Genomic DNA, 16,915 nt, shown 5'->3' with positions numbered 1-16,915 from the left:
GATAGAATGAAATCATGAGTCCATAGCTTAATGGGACTAGACACAGAGAATTTCCAGGGAAATCCCATAGCTTTGCCTGTTACTGAGTGTTGGATGCATATTCATTGTTCCTCGGGCAATCCCTGCCAAGGAGGAAATAATATCAACATTTCAAACAGTTTCATGCTTGCAGCTGGCATATTCTTGTATTAGGAATTTTATGAACTTTAAAGTCTTTTACATAAAGATTTTGAAATTAAGAAACAAGTTAGAAGCCTACTTCATCTAAAATAATAGAAGGAGTGGGTACGAACATTAGGCAGGAGCATAAGGTAGAAGTAGTGGGTAGGAACATCATGCAGGAACATAAGGTAGTAGTAGTTCATAGGAGTATTAGGTAGGTGCCTCTGGAGAAACTGCGCTGAAGGTAAAGTCTGCCAGTGGCCTGTTAAGGGTGAAGCAATAAAGGCTAAGTAGCCTTACTGGAGTTCACCAGTCATGGAGACTCTTTTACCTTGGTCACCCCTTAGAGGGAGTTCCAGGAGGGAACCTGGTGTCAGAGATTCTCTGTAGAAGGATAGATAAAACATTTCAAACCCATGGGGCTGAGCAGTTTACCCATTTTGGAATTTTGGTTACCTTTGGTTACCTTTTACACCAAGGAGACCTAACAGGTCACAAAAACCACAAGTTAAACCTATGGAATTTCTCTTTTCCAATATGTAAATTTATGTGTTTTAATGAACATTACAACTGTAATTGTTTACTGTACTTGCCAAAAATACTTTGATTTTTGAATGAAGACAATGAGAGATGATTACAGTATAAGAAGTTAGGTTGGTATCAGGCCCAGTTGAGGATGAAGGTGAGGTTTTTAAACCATTCAAACACAAGCTTAATGAGGTCAGCCAGTTTTGTCTTATGCTTAGCAGTGCCATTCTTCCTATCACTGACTGTATAGTACATACTTCTGCAGTTTTTCACCATGCCTCCTTTTATTATAAACTGCGTCACCAACAAACAGGTTGCACACGAATGCACCCTTCTCCAACTTTTGGAATGTTGTTACTGTCTACAAAACTGTGTATTTTGCAGTTCTCAAGTCAAATAGTCTTTGATAGTATAGACAGAAGCACATATGAATAACATATTGAAATGGGGAAATGAAGATACTTGTGCACATGGTGCTTTAAGCATATCTTAAATGTCTTTCTTGCAAAAAAAAGTTGCAAGTCTTCTGCTTTCAAAGTGAGGCCACTACCCCCTTGTGAAAATGCTCTCAAAACAACACTGTATTCTACTAACATAGCTGCAAATACTGCGCTACTGTAATCAAGATTAATTCAAGAGTCGTACTTGATATACATGATATATATTCTGTAGATGATATGGGATATATATCAAGTATTATTAGGTCAAAATATCCAGCTGCCTTCCTGTGTTCAATACCATCTGCTGAGGTTGGCCAGGCCCTCTAATACAAGGATTAATACATCTGTCTACTGTTTCTCATTTTAGCTAAACAGAAGATATTGCAAGTGCCACTTTAGATCTGTAGCATCCATATATATTAAAAGTAAATTCCTGGAAAAAAGGTAATACATGATTTGTACACATTTTTAGATATTCTATTAGTTATTCGTCACATATAGTTTAATTCCACCATTCCTGTTTGGTGAACCACAGTATGTTAAGTAAAGATTTTTTACCAAGTGTTGGAATGTTAGCTGTTATCTGTGATTGTGAAAATAATGTGGCATTAGGTTACAAAATATATTATTAAGTTTCAGTGTATGGCAGCTATTTAAAGAAGAGGTCTGGGTTTGATCATAAGTGCCATTGTCGAGCATAGATTTCCTAAACAGCGCACTTGAAAACGCCCAACTAGTACACATATGCAATCATCTCCTCACCTCTTCATACATAGATAATTATTTGTATATTGTGATGTATTTTCTCAGAGACAGTAGTGTATGACTTATAGTAAGTCATTTGAGCTGAAAGAGTTCATTGATTTATGCATTTGAGGTTACTATTTTGTTGAATTTATGCAGCCCCTAGAAACCTAACACTGCTTACATATTTTCTTGTAATGTTTGGGTTGTGACAACTACAAAAAATGCACCTATATACTGAAAAAAAATGTAAACTAAATGAAAATTGTAGAATCAACATGAAATGTGTGTACCTTTATGAACATGTTATTTATTGTTACATCTTTGAATTACTCTGTAACAAAGTATGTAATTAGATGCCCATATGTGACTTACCCTTCCTAACGCAGTGCTATCCAGTTTCCCTCTTTTAATTCATGATAATATTTGCATTTTAATGGTCTGATGTTACAGTTTCAGCTAAAATAACTGTAATGAACTGAAGTGTGAAAAATTCCATTAAAATAAGTAACATGGAAAAGTTCTAGTAATAGTATATTAATTATCTCTGGGATGAGAATTGTCCTCAGTTTGTATTATGAAACTGTCACTTTACTAGTATAGGTTGGTCATTTTGTGTTGCATGACCTTTTTGATTATCCAACTCGAGTTTAACTGTGTGAGCTTGTGTATAATGGGGGCACTAAATATATCCTTATGATAATATTTTTTACAAGCTAAATAGCATGAAAGGCATAACACACTTCAAAGTCAAATGGTTTGTTTGAATAGCTGATCAGTATTTGGATGTTGCCAAAGGAAAATCTTCATCATTAGGTGTCACTTTATTATATGACAGTTGAAATATTTAACCTAAATCATTAATGATTTTGTAATAGATTTGGGAAAGATACGTTAGAAGAATGTTGTAATGCCTTTGACTGATGTTTTTCACATGTAATTTAACCCAAATGTTGCACTCATGCTACTGTCCTGTCCAAAGAGAATGCAGTATTACTGAACAGCTCTCGATGTATCATTCTGTTTACACTACAGTATATTTGAAGTAGAGTACAACGTTTAGATGAATTTATCTGTCAAGAACAGCAACCAAAAGTACTGTACACAACCAAAAGTACTGTACTTCATCTGTATTAACATTAACCTTTCCACTCTTCAGTCATGATATCTAGGGACCCTGTGTGTGAGATATTTTCAAAAATTTGAATTGAATATCTCAAGTTAATTCTTACAGTATTAGTATAATTTCTAAAGAAAATCACGTACAGCTCAACCTGATGAAACACTCTTTTTGCGTGTATTCGTTCTTTTCTTCCTTTTGATGCATCCAGACACTGAGCAGCAGATGAAACAAAGTAATGAGGATTAGAAAAATTTCATAATTTTATACAGAATTAAAATTGGTCGTGATACGAGCCACTTGCACCTGAGTCTATTAATGGTCTATCGTTCTATGTCTTCCCTTTTAGCCAGTGATCTATTTTGTAAGCACATAAGTACACAGCAGGGCCCTATATTATAAGCACACAGTACAGCAAAGAAAATTAAATCATTATCTCTATTTAGAATTTCTAACGTGCAGTACTTGGTCCAGGTGTACAAGGATCCTATTTAGAATTTCTAACGTGCAGTACTTGGTCCAGGTGTACAAAGATCGTATCCAAAATGCTGTATAGCTTCTGCTGCAAAGGGCACTGCACACTCTTAAGAGTTGCAAGTTCACAACCCTAGGATTTTGAAAAACTAGTAGATAGTCTGTTACATGGGTTTCGATTTAAACAGCCAGCACATACTAAGACACCTTTATAATGAATATTTCCATGTCAAAATATACACTTCTAATAACTGTAAATACCAGGATACGGGCATGAGAGAAGTGTAGGGTGCTATGGTGTATTAGCTCAGACATGTGTTGGAAATGTCACACGTGTGTCTAGCCAAGGAGTAGGTAGATGGCACTGCCCTTCCGGCCTCATCACCAGCTTTTTCTCAATGTATGATTTTATGTTATGCATTTACTGATAACTATTGATTGATTCTGACTATTACCAACTAGGTTCAGAATGACATTTTACAATGAATAGATACATTAGCAAATGTGTACATTAACTGTGTATAGCTTTTTAACTGATTCAGTGAACTTATCACTAGCAGTTTTTCACTGGATCTATTACACAAGGGCTTAATTAGATTCATTATCAAACAACTGATAACAAGGTTGATGTTAGGGATAAGCTGTCTACCTCCAACATATATGATCAGTTAGCCACCCCTGATGTCACTAATCAGGTGACTACCTCCAAATGAACTGTAGTTTGGCTAAATAACTCCGATTTCATGAATCGGCTAAATTTGTAATGTCTGAGATAAGTTGACGTCTGGCATCACTATAAGGCAACTGTTCTTATACATCAGCTGACTACCTAGTGTTGGGGTTCGGCTGAATTTCTTTGATGTTACAGATTTGGCGTCAACTTCTGATGCCACAGATCATTGGACCACCTCCATTGCTGTTGATCAGCTAACTACTTTTGACATCATGAAGCAGCTAACTTCTTTCGATGTCACAATTTAGCTGAAGGTGTCTGACTTATGGTTCAGCTGACTACCTCAGACATGGATTAGCTAACAAATTACCAATCACATACTGAACACATACACACATATGGCCAGTGTAAGATTTTATGAGTGTCCTGTACATATAAACTAGTCATGCCATAACTGTTATACAACAGTAGTTGTATAGTGAATAAACCAATAGGAATGCCTCTTTTAATTTTTTATGCACATTGCTATGTAGTTTCTATAACTTAAATGTAGGCAGTTCAAAGAAATGTGTGAGTTTTGTTTTTCATGAAATTGTTATGCAAACTTTCATTTACTGTTTGTAGCCAAATAATTTTTTTTGATTCCTAGTCATTTTGACATTGTCACTAAAGCAAAATTACACACTCACAGAGCTTTAGTGTATACTGTACTTATCTGCTCAAGCCATCTTAACTTAATTCATCTACAAAACATGGCTATGAAATGTTAGCTTTACTGTTTTAGAAATTAAGTTTTAACTCTGTAGAATTCATGGTATACAGTATATTTAGTTTTGAGCAGAAATATGTGAAGTGTTTTAGAAATGATGAATACATCAAATTTTAGATAACTTTGGTTTTATAAAGTAAACACATCAAAAGTTAAGATATTAAGATTTAATTTTTTTTTCAAATCTATTTATTATTGCATTGCTATGGAGCTTGTTCATCATCTCCATAAATAAAACGACTTTTGTTATGCACCGTTTAAGTGTTATCATTAGCCTTCCTAGAGAAAATAATGCAAGTGCAGGTTGTTGCTACCAATACTGGTTAAGAGTTAAAACAACTCCGAAGTGAACTATGGTCCGTGGGGCCTGGTTGTGTCTTAAGGAATTGTGGTTTTGGTGCATTACACATAACTAGAGAATAGATGTGAGTGGATGCAGCCTTTCTTCATCTGTCCCTAGCCCTACCTCGGAAACGGCGATCAAGTATGAACATAACAAGATATACCGTTAACGAGATGACTTGGATTTAGGCATTCATTTGCTATACTCCCCCCCCCCCCACTGTCCTACAAACATAATGACCACATATATTGACGTGGTTTCATCCTGTGGATGTGGCCGGCTTCCTGAGAGCTGCTGGAGCCCCACAGTAGACCCTGGGACAGTGAAGGTAGAAGAAGGTAAGGTGTTTTCGGCACGCACTCCTTAGACATGACCAGAACTATTATTCTGCCTACACTTGTACAAGATGTCATAAAAACGAATCAATATACCTACAAACTGGTGATCAAAACTTCCTACTGACATTAGGATGAAGACGTAATCTAAAATACCCATGATGACCTAAGTCACAAAATGCCTTCACTCTTGCAACGTTCCATAAAAACGAATGAATATACATACAAACAGCTGATGATAACAAAAATCGTATCAATATGAGGATGATGAACAGGATTAAGATATAATCCAAAATATAGTGACCCAAGTCACATATTCCATGCTTAGCAAAACGGCCTTAAAGCCACGGGAAATTACTATGTCCCTTGCACACAATATTCTAAAGTTTCAGGCCAAAATGTAAAAGTACTAACCCCATTTAGAATAGACCATAGAGAAGACGCAAGAATGGTAAAGGTAAACGTGTTTACGAATGATAATTTGAAAACAATGAGACAGTCAAAGTCAACGTAAACTACAAGTGTTACCCAACGAAATTAGCGTTCCATTCTCTGAAAATCTTTCCTAAGAGAAAACGTATTTCTCAGGAAACTTCCATATTACGATGGTTATAACTAAGAGTAATTCTTTTTACCAACGCTGTTTGTCAAATAGCGAAAAGGAAAGTTGTTTAAATTACGTAACTCATTTTAACTCGTTTTTGTAAAGAGAACTACGCATAAATACCTTAAAATGAAACACTAATGTTCATTTGAGTTTTGTTTGGTCTAACTTTACAAACGTAAAATACTTGTTTTACGTAAATGACTTCATGTCCCGAGTTGTGTGCATATCTTTAAGGAGCATAAAAACATTTTAAGTACCTATGCAATTGTTATTCTTTAGTTACGAGAGAAATGATAAGAAAACAAGAAATGTACTCCAGGTTTAATCGACATTTTCGCTCGGGTATTGAATATGTGAATTTGTATAAACTGTAAACGTAAGATAAGAATGAAAGATTAATTATATATATATATATACATATATATATATATATATATATATATATATATATATATATATATATATATATATATAAAATCGGGTTTTTTAGAAAATTTGAATTGGGCGGGACGAATCCAATCATGGCGAGTGCAACATGTTGACATGCGCAAACACTCGCTGCAATCCCTTAGGAATTATTGCCATAAATGAAGCAGGTACGTGTCTCTATCGCTATCAGTATTATCTGTAGATAAGTCTAGATCACTGTGATATCATCTGGGAGTAGAGACAGATCGGGTTTTGTCTCAGAATGTCGTCAGAAATTGAATTGTATTGTTTGGTTTTTAGGTTTTTGTGTTGATGTGGTGTGTGAGCGCGATGGTGTCTCCTTACGCATAAATGTGGTGCTTATTATAGGCTGGTAACAGACCATAGTTGGCCTGTGAGTTCTGGGCCAGTCGAGAAATAAATTCGCCAGACGAGAAATAAATTCCTATTCGGTCTAGTAGTACGTAATGGAGAGATTGTTGTAACGTCATGGTGGTTGACGATCCACATTGTTTGGCGTCTGATTGGACGAGGAAAAAGGCGAGGCTAACGAGCCAAAGAATGTCGAACTCTTTATCATATTCGCCTAATTAGTTAACAGCCATTGTGGGTCAACTGGCGCAGAAAATGGCTATAAATTTGGGATCCAACGGGGATTGTCCACACCCGCCCGGGATTTTTGCCATAGAGAAATTTAATTTCCCTGGGCGATTACGTCACTGGGAGAGGGATTTAGTCCATAAAAAAATAAATGGAAAAGGTAAAATTGCGTGATTAATAAATGATTTTGAAGAGAACTCTAGATATACAGAGCTTGAGATATGGTTTTATGAGGGAATATATCAGCCATGGGAAGGTTAGGTTAACAGGGTGAGGGTGGCTGAGCGGGTACGGAAGGCGTGTGGAAAAGACACCACAAGGGTTCGAACGAGCGGTTTAGGTTGTGCGCGGGGCTGTTTCCATTAGATCAAGGCGTTGGTGGGAGGAGGACAACCGTCCAGGTAACGCAGTTTGTCCAGCTACTTTATGGAGCGCGAGTTTAATTATGAAATTTCTGTTACTTAAGGTGTGTGTATGATTTATTGGTTCCAGCCCGTAATATGGACAGGGACTTTGAGAGGATGTAGAATGTGTTGGGATTGCTGAAAAAAAAAAAATTAAATTACAACCTACAACCTTAGGTCAAATATCCTGGTTTCTCTAATCTCTGAAAATGGGATTGGTTAACAAACCCCATAGAATATTATGGCTATCTTGGAGCGGCCTATGCCATGTAATATGAGGGAGGTTATGATATATTTGGCTTTCTCATTTATTATGAGGTTGATTGCGAGTTCTGCCATGGTGGCTGACCCGCTACATGCTTTGATAAGTTGACGGTTAAAGAAGAGGGAAAAAGGACGTTAGTAAATACTGAAGCACAGCTGACGTAACAGCTTTTGAGCTGTTGAAGACGAAACTCAACCAGGTCCTTGTGTTGAAGGTTACCTATTATACGAAACAGTTTTCTGTGGAAACTTAACGAAGTTTCGAGGTGTTTGGATACGGTTTTGGTCTTAGGAACTTGTGAATAAGTAGCACCCGATGCTTATGCGAGAAGAGGACTCTTAGAAAACGGGGCGCAATGTAAATAGTTTTAGCTGAAAACTGTTAGGACAAAAGTAGTCAGTCACGGAGCAGTTTAAGAATTATTTGGCCCGAGGGCAGTTTGTGGTACGAACTGACAACAACCCTTAAGACGGGGTAGTTAAGAGCGTTAGAGACTTAAGTGGATGGAGCGACCTGAACTGATTTGACTTTGTAGGTGAAATATTGACCTTGTAGAAAGAATGCCATTCATGGTCGTTAATGAAAATGGAATGAATCTTGTAACAAATGGCGCATAGACGAAAAAAAAAAAATGGTGATCCTCGTTTTCTATTTTGCGGAGGCGTCTACGTCATCAGGACCCCAACATCAGACCCTGTCACCTGAGAAGTTTTACGTCATAACGTCGCAACGTAAACTCGTTCTTAAGGCCGAAAATCATAGGCTAGACACCTACTCTTGTGAATCTTAAAATACGTAAATTCTGTCACTTTTTTTTGGCCCTATTGGGAGGGCAAACCCGGTGACTCTAGGGAGGTCGTTAAAGTCTGGCAGTCAATCGCAATTTATAAAGATTCCCGCCCTTAGGAGCCGTAATCATTGTTACAGAAGATGGGGGTCGGGGACCAACGTCTCGTTTTATCATCCTCCACCAGTGTGTTTACGTGCGTCCTCTATGGGGGAAAGCACCGTACACACAAACCATTCAGTGATTAGAAAACTAGGAATATGTTGTATTACTGGGAAATTACATCATTCGGAATGTCCTCAGAGCGTCGTGTAACGACCCTTGAGCACAACGACACGACCACTAAGGGTCAAGGCAATATGCCATTGTACCCAGTGGTCTTGCCGTCGTGTTCAAGGGTCGTACCGTTGTGCTCAAGGTTCGTACAGTTATGCTCAAGGGTCGTACTGTACCGTCGTGTTCAAGGGTCGTACAGCTATACTCAAGGGTCGTACTGAACCGTCGTGTTCAAGGGTCGTACTGTTGTGCTCAAGGGTCATACAGTAATGCTCAAGGGTCGAACTGTACCGTCATGTTCAAGTGTCGTACCGTTGTGCTCAAGGGTCGTATAGTTATGCTCAAGGGTCGTACTGTACCGTCGTGTTCAAGGGTCGTACCACTGTGCTCAAGGGTCATACAGTTATGCTCAAGGGTCGAGCTGTACCATCGTGTTCAAGGGTCGTACCGTTGTACTCAAGCGTCGCACAGTAATGCTCAAGGGTCGTACTGTACCGTCGTGTTCAAGGGTCGCACCGTTGTCCTCAAGGGTCATACAGTAATGCTCAAGGGTCGAGCTGTACCATCGTGTTCAAGGGTCGTACCGTTATGCTTAAGGGTCGCACTGTACCGCCATGACCGAAGAGTTAATCCCGTCTGCCAAACGCCTTCCAAAACGCGACGCGGACAGGTCTCGTTCCTGCGCGTGCAACAGTAATGACTGTGCCTTTCCAAAGGTCATTACAGAGTGTCATAAGTCCACACACGCCAACAGCAGGAGCCGCGCGAATTGAATACTGATACGTCTGACGTAGTGTGGGCGTGGACGTGGGCAACGGCGAGGAGGTAGGTGGAAGGAGAAAACGGGAGAGGGGGCGAGAGAAACATTACTTAAATTTGAGGCCAGAGAGGATATTACTCCTAGGTATTTTACACGATGCCAGACCATAAAGAGTACGAACAGAGTGATGGCCATGTTCTTCTCTCTCTCTCTCTCTCTCTCTCTCTCTCTCTCTCTCTCTCTCTCTCTCTCTCTCTCTCTCTCTCTAAAGTGACGTATCAAATTAGATCGTGGAATAATATTGCGATCGTCCGTTTAAGTAACCACTGCCACTTAGAATATTTTAACAAATCAAGGACAATATCCATCTTGATCTACCCCTCCCCAATATAAAATCTAATTCGTAGAAAATTTAATGAATCTGAAACAGTATCCATCCATATCTCTTAAAAAGTAATCTAACTCGTTTTCTACTGATTTGATTCCTCCTCTCTCTCACCTCTCTTTACCCTCCTCTTCCATCCTCAGTGATGTTACGTGGATCTGTGACACAACACACACACGCACGCCTGCCTGCTGCTTCCCTTATTGTCTGTGTGGAAATCAGTTAATCGAGGATTGACCGTTATGATACTCCACTTTTTTTTCCCTCGGAACAGGTAAGTTATGGGACTCCTTTCTTCCTTCTTTCGTCTATCTCTTATTTCTTCAGTCTTTCCACCGTAGACAGTCTGGTCACCTAAGACCTTAAAAACATTGATTATTTTCTACATTATTTTCTCAAACTCATTGCCTTTCCTTTCCGTAGAGTTGACCACGATTGGGACTCCTTTCTTCCTTCTTTCGTTTATCTCTTATTTCTTCAGCCTTTCCACCGTAGACAGTCTGGTCACCTAAGACCTTAAAAACACTGATTATTTTCTACATTATTTTCTCAAACTCATTGCCTTTCCTTTCCGTAGAGTTGACTCATGATTGGCGTATAGTATCGCCATTGTCATATCGATCGCTAGTAGAGCAGAAGCTAGAGTAACGTGAGATGAACTGAAGTAGTGTAGAAAAGTTGGGGATGTAGTGTGGGTAGCAGAGAGGAAGGAGTGTGTGTAGCAAAGGGTAGGGAGTGAGATAAGGCATGGGTAGAGTGTATACAAAGGGGAGTATAAGGGTGTAAAGGCCAGGTTTAGGGGGGCTTGGAGGGTCCCTTTAAAGCAAGGCTGTCTCCCCATCTTCCCCCTACACACACACACACACACACACACACACACACACACACACACTTCAAAGGCTCGATGAAAATACAAAACTACTTATGCAATATAAAGAAAAACCGGAGAGAGTAAAACAGACGTATTCGCCTCCGAGTAACCAGCGACAGCCTTTTGTTTGGGGCTTTAAGATTGAACTATAGAGGAATATGAAGGGGGAAGTAGAGACGAGGGAAAGCCTTTAACGAATTTTGGAGGACGTGACGAAACCTTGTCTTTTAGAATGTGCCAAGTCATAATTAGTGGGAAAGACATGAGGGTGTTAGAGAATTCCAAAGCCTTGACGTGTAGGAAAAGAAACAGTTATCAAAACGGCCCACCCTTGAGTTGCCAGCGGCTCCATGTGACGTAGCAGCTTGCCCGGTAAGGTAAGATACTAATAGACATACGAATCCTCTCCAGGAAGACTTACAAATACTGGAGCGATATGGAAATATATGCGCGGGTACATGTGAGAACTTACACTCTAATGTGATGGAGATTCAGAATTGATTCGCTCTGAAAATAAAGACTGAAGTGTATGGAGTAACCTGACGACAGTGATTTAAGTGGAGAAATTAACTCGAACGTAATCGCTGATTCTACAGAGAGCAAGGGCGTACGACAGTGCCACGAGAGATAAGGTGAACTGAACATACACCAGGCTAAATGATGTAATATCGTCAATGTGCAATATGGAAGTATAGTCTCATGGGTGGGACTAAGGTGATGATATTCCCAAAAAGTTGAAGCATACCTTGGTCACTGGTAGCAAGACAAAGTCCATCAGCACAAGGAGCCACTGCACTGGCCATAAAGACGCGGGCCAAACCCATTTCTCTAGTGGCTTCCCTCTAAGACAGGTTGGCAATCACGACACAAGGGTTAATTTAGAAATTAATTAAATACCTGGGGATGAATTACCCGCCATTCATCTGTGATCCTTACCCTAATATGCACACCCCTGTGAGAGCAACTTCCTCCCCAAGAACGACTGTTTAATGAAGTTATTTGTGTCAGTAATGCACACCAGGGCTTTCAGAGCTGCCTCCCTTGCATATATCTAAGACAGGGGTTCCATCACGGGAACTGAACATCATATATCACATGGTCCGCACCCCACTCAGTCACCAGGACTTGAACCATTTCTGGGGATGTCGTGTTCCCTTCCACATCCCTAAGAGACCATGTTCATCTTCCTGAAGTAGGACCCAAAAGACGCAGGACTGAGTATGGCCGTCATGGAAGGCACGCGCGAGAAATGTTCCATCCTTTGACACAGCTCCAAGGAATTAGGGTACTGTATCTGGACGATCCACGTCATCTTAAATTAGTTACTGTAACTGTCGTATAGAACCGAAATTACATCCAGTTTAAACTATTAGAATCGTTCGTTATCATCTCCAGATGTGCCAAGCTTATTTAATTCATTTCCCCAAAGGCCAAACAGGATCTTGCACCTTGTAATATTTTTGACAATTTCTCATCTTTCACACATTATGTACATGTGTGTCCTCCCACAGCCTCAAAAAAGAAAAGGGTATTCAAAGACTTTATCGACATTAGGAAATTACTTCTTTATTTAAATCCCATGGGAAGGGGGATCCCTGTCCGGCTTTAAAGCTGCAATACAAGTTAGTGCTCTTGAGGGAAGGAGTGGGTAAGGTCAAGTGCCAAGCTTCATCTGTGTTAGGAGACCGTCTGGCTAAAACACACACACGCACACACACACACACACACACACACACACACACACACACACACACACACGTCTTTTGGGAAACAGCAAAACAGTAACTTCTGCTAAAGGGAAAGTTCTGTTTCCTTGCTGTGAGAGTCGGCTAACAGCAATGCACTCGATGTTGTCTCAAACTTCTCTGGCAAAGGCGCTCGAGTTTTATCACAGAGGAAAAGGGGTAAAAAAGAATACACCATTTGTATATTTGTATATTTGTGCATATTGACGTAAACGCATGCGTTACCTTTGTGTGATGTACGACAGTATACTGTTCCAAACTTTACGACAAGCGCAACAGATATATCTTATATTAATATATAAATATGATAATCTAACAAAGAGTATTAATACAGTTTGATATCAGACGCCCTGAAATCTAACCGAAGCGAAACTGAACCTACCTCGTACAAGAGAAGCGAAATAATGATAAGAGTTGTATTCGAAGAAAACATTTAAAAGAACATAATTCTAAACCACATGATTTCAATTCCATTGATATTCACCCTAAAGCATTCTTAGTATCAGGGATCTCAATGTCTCCACCAACATGAAACAGACTTGTACAGTGAGTCTTCCTCGCCAAATTATCACTGCGTAACCAGAATCCTCCTCGCCAAATTATCACTGCGTAAACAGAATCCTCCTCGCCAAATTATCACTGCGTAACCAGAATCCTCCTCGCCAAATTATCACTGCGTAAACAGAATCCTCCTCGCCAAATTAACACTGCGTAACCAGAATCCTCCTCGCCAAATTATCACTGCGTAAACAGAATCCTACTCGCCAAATTATCACTGCGTTACCACAATCCTACTCGCCAAATTAACCCTGCGTAGGAACACGTTTCTTATCCGACTGGAATAAAGATTAATATGTACGCAATTGATACCATTTTTGGTGAACAGAAAGCATTCGTATGAGAGATTCTCTCTATCAAACTTCGGCCTCGAAGGGTTTATGGTTTCAGGGTAACAAGTCAACGAATGACAGACAATAAATGCCAAACGACCCATGCTGACTGAAAGATCGGCCAAGCCTTCACAACATGTGTTAAATGGCAAAGAAAAAAAAAAGGAGGAACTTTTTTTCTTCCAGTGTGTAAACACGTAGGTCGTCAACTGTAAACAAAAGTATAAAAAGTAATACTTTGTAATATCCGCAAGTTCAGAAAGCTTGAAAGTAGACGCGTCATTCCCGCACACGCATTTCAGACGCCAATACAACAACTATATATTTGTGTTAGTGTAGGTGAGGGGGTTCATGTCCTCAAGTCTCTCTCTCTCTCTCTCTCTCTCTCTCTCTCTCTCTCTCTCTCTCTCTCTCTCTCTCTCTCTCTCTCTCTCTCTCTCTCCCCTGACTTGGGGGTTTACTGCCTTCAAACATTCTGGCGTATATTTCAAGAGCCTCTGGGAGCTCAGAATAAACAATACGAGTGAAATAACGGGCATCAATATTCTATTCAGAGGCAGAAGGAAAGGGAGAGAAAAAACCCCACGCGAACCTTTCCACGCCGTGACCCTGATATATGACCTGCCAAGCTGTACAGAGAATATATATAGTAATTGTATTAGAGAGGGGCTTTCAAGTGCATATATATATATATATATATATATATATATATATATATATATATATATATATATATATATATATATATATATATATATATGTGTGTGTGTGTGTGTGTGTGTCTGTGTGTGCATATATATATATATATATATATATATATATATATATATATATATATATATATATATATATATATATATTATAAACTCCAAGAAGGGTCACGTTCAACCCCCACGTGGAACTTAAGTTCTCCAAGTAGCTGACCTTTGGGCACATGAGCGTGACCTGTGACCTATAATGGACCAGGAAGAGTAACGCCTCCCACTGGGAACGCGGCCGAACTGCCAATTTGCTCGTTTTGTCCAACTCTTGGCGGGTCGGTTCCCTTCGCGACAACTGAACGCTATACAAATCTCCCTAAGGACGATAGCGTCATGGGATGGGACGAGGAACTAGCCCTTGGTAGTGTCAGTACATGGGGAGGAGTTTAGCTCGTTCTGTCGCTAACTTTAAGCCCCCACTCCCCACTTTTGCATGGAGATTGGGGGTGAAAAAACCCTCTCATTTATTGATGATATAGGGGGAGACTTGGCTTTCACGGCACAACAGTTCCGTACGTCATGAGGAAACAGCGCATGAATTCATGGGGGAGCCAACTCTTTAGCTAGACGCAAATTTTACCTATTAAAACATATAGGTAACTTGGTCACATACGCGTCTTATGGGCCAAGGTATGAGCAAGTTTACCCATCTCCTTCGTCAAGCTCTTCCTTCCTTCCTTACCCCTCTCCCACAACCCCTTCCTCACCCCTCTCCCACAACACTGTCTCTCCCCCAAATGTAGTGCGGCTTGTGAGGACGCCTGGGGATGTAAACAAAGAAAGGGGTGTTTTTCCCCTTCTCACTGAGCGTTGGGGAAACACCACATGACCTGCAAACACCATATGACCTCCAGTCATTACGTTGAATACCTGTCGCTGTGTAATGCATATCATTACACCCTTAAAACATAAACACACAGACAATTTATCACTCCGCAAAGACCTGGCATTCTTCTATCATTTACCCAACAACTAACAGACAATAAGTAATATACGAAGACCCAGACAATAAGTAACATACGAAGACCCAGACAATAAGTAACATACGAAGACCCAGACAATAAGTAACAAGAAGACCCAGACAATAAGTAACAAGAAGACCCAGACAATAAGTAACAAACGAAGACACAGATAATAAGTAACATACGAAGACCCAGACAATAACATTACGAAGACCTCCCCTTAGATTTACTTCCTCAAACCACACATAAACAAAATCGCATCACTAGTATTCTGAGTTAGGCCTTCGGATTTCACCACTGCATTATCCTAACCACTTTAAGCGGCTCAAATATTAAAAGCCCTTGGAGACTGCATCTCCCCTGATTCCGTCAGGGCTTTGTACAATAAGCATTTGTATATACACCAGCTCAGCCTTCTCGCCAGCCCTTACCCCGTTGCAATGCTAGGGTCATATCTCTTCACACCTGGAAACAGAAGGCTTCCTCACAGCATGAGGTAGAACGTTAGTTAAGAGAACTCTTTACGGTGCTAGTGAGAACGGGAAAGCCAATAAAGCGGCAGCAAATGAACATGAAACGAACACGGGTGCCAACATTGAGCATCACCTATGACCCCTTTCACTAACTGCATAGTCTTTCCCGCCACGACCTCTCCGTCTCTCTTTCTCTCATCACACTACGACCTTCCAAAACTACCACCTCCCTAGGGTCGTCATATTTCTCCCTCAAGACCCTCCAAGCCTCCAGGATTTCCAGGTCTATGCGTCCAGTTGGGTTAAACTACCGCCTCTCTCCTGTGAGAGTCGTTCTGTCATTAACATAAACAAGCCTGGAATCATTCCAGGGGAAGGAGATCCCTAACTCGGGCATGATAATTATCACTAATTATCACAATAATTATCTGATGTTTCCTTAATGTCATCATTATCTTGACCAGAGTTAGTTAACGAGTGTACGTATGCGCCTCTCTGCCTGTCTGTGTCTAATGAGGGTGCCACCCCATGAGCACGACTGTACGACCCCTTGAGCACGACTACGACCCCTTGAGCGCGACTGTACGACCTCTTGAGCACGACGGTACGACCCTTGAGCACGACGGTACGACCCTTGAGCACAACTGTACGACCCCTTGACCACGACGGTACGAACCCTTGACCACGACGTTAACGACCCTTGACCAGGACGGTACGACCCTTGACCACGACGGTAACGACCCTTTTGTACGACTCTTGATCACGACGCCCCTAGGTCATGGCTACTTGACCACTCATCTAACCCTAAAGCGTCAGGCGAGAGGTCAGGTCATCACACAGAGGTCATACCGTCGTGCCCTAAAGGATTATCGGTAATTACTGAACGACTGTTAGATAATACAACTCCCCGTTTTTTATCAATGTAAAATAATCAATAGACGTAAGAAACATTTCTAATAAATGTAGAAAATTGTACATATAAAAAAAGAAATGAAATTTAAAATAACACATTTGGAGATAGAAATTATTAGATGTGAATGACTGAGAGGCGTCGCCATATGCATTAAAATATCTAAACTTTGAACGTTCAATATAAATGATTTATATAGAGA

At 40.1% G+C, this 16,915-nt stretch overlaps 1 protein-coding gene across 2 annotated transcripts in view; it reads left to right on the top strand.

Annotated features, from left to right (window-relative positions):
* The first annotated feature begins 6,741 nt into the window (after positions 1–6,741).
* Positions 6,742–16,915, top strand: part of FMRFa (FMRFamide propeptide) — a 198,941-nt gene continuing 188,767 nt past the window's right edge. Inside the window, exons 1-2 of one of the 2 annotated variants that reach the window (XM_071677879.1) lie at positions 6,742–6,791; positions 10,245–10,375. The gene's annotated coding sequence lies outside the window, so the exon portion shown is untranslated. The remainder of the gene's footprint in view (positions 6,792–10,244; positions 10,376–16,915) is intronic. The other variant, XM_071677882.1, reaches the window with a different exon arrangement.

The sequence above is a fragment of the Panulirus ornatus genome, chromosome 26 (assembly GCF_036320965.1).
Source record: "Panulirus ornatus isolate Po-2019 chromosome 26, ASM3632096v1, whole genome shotgun sequence".
NCBI classification, from domain to species: Eukaryota; Metazoa; Arthropoda; class Malacostraca; order Decapoda; family Palinuridae; genus Panulirus; species Panulirus ornatus.
The sequence above is the reverse complement of the archived record's forward strand: the minus strand, read 5'-3'. Positions and strand labels throughout refer to the sequence as shown.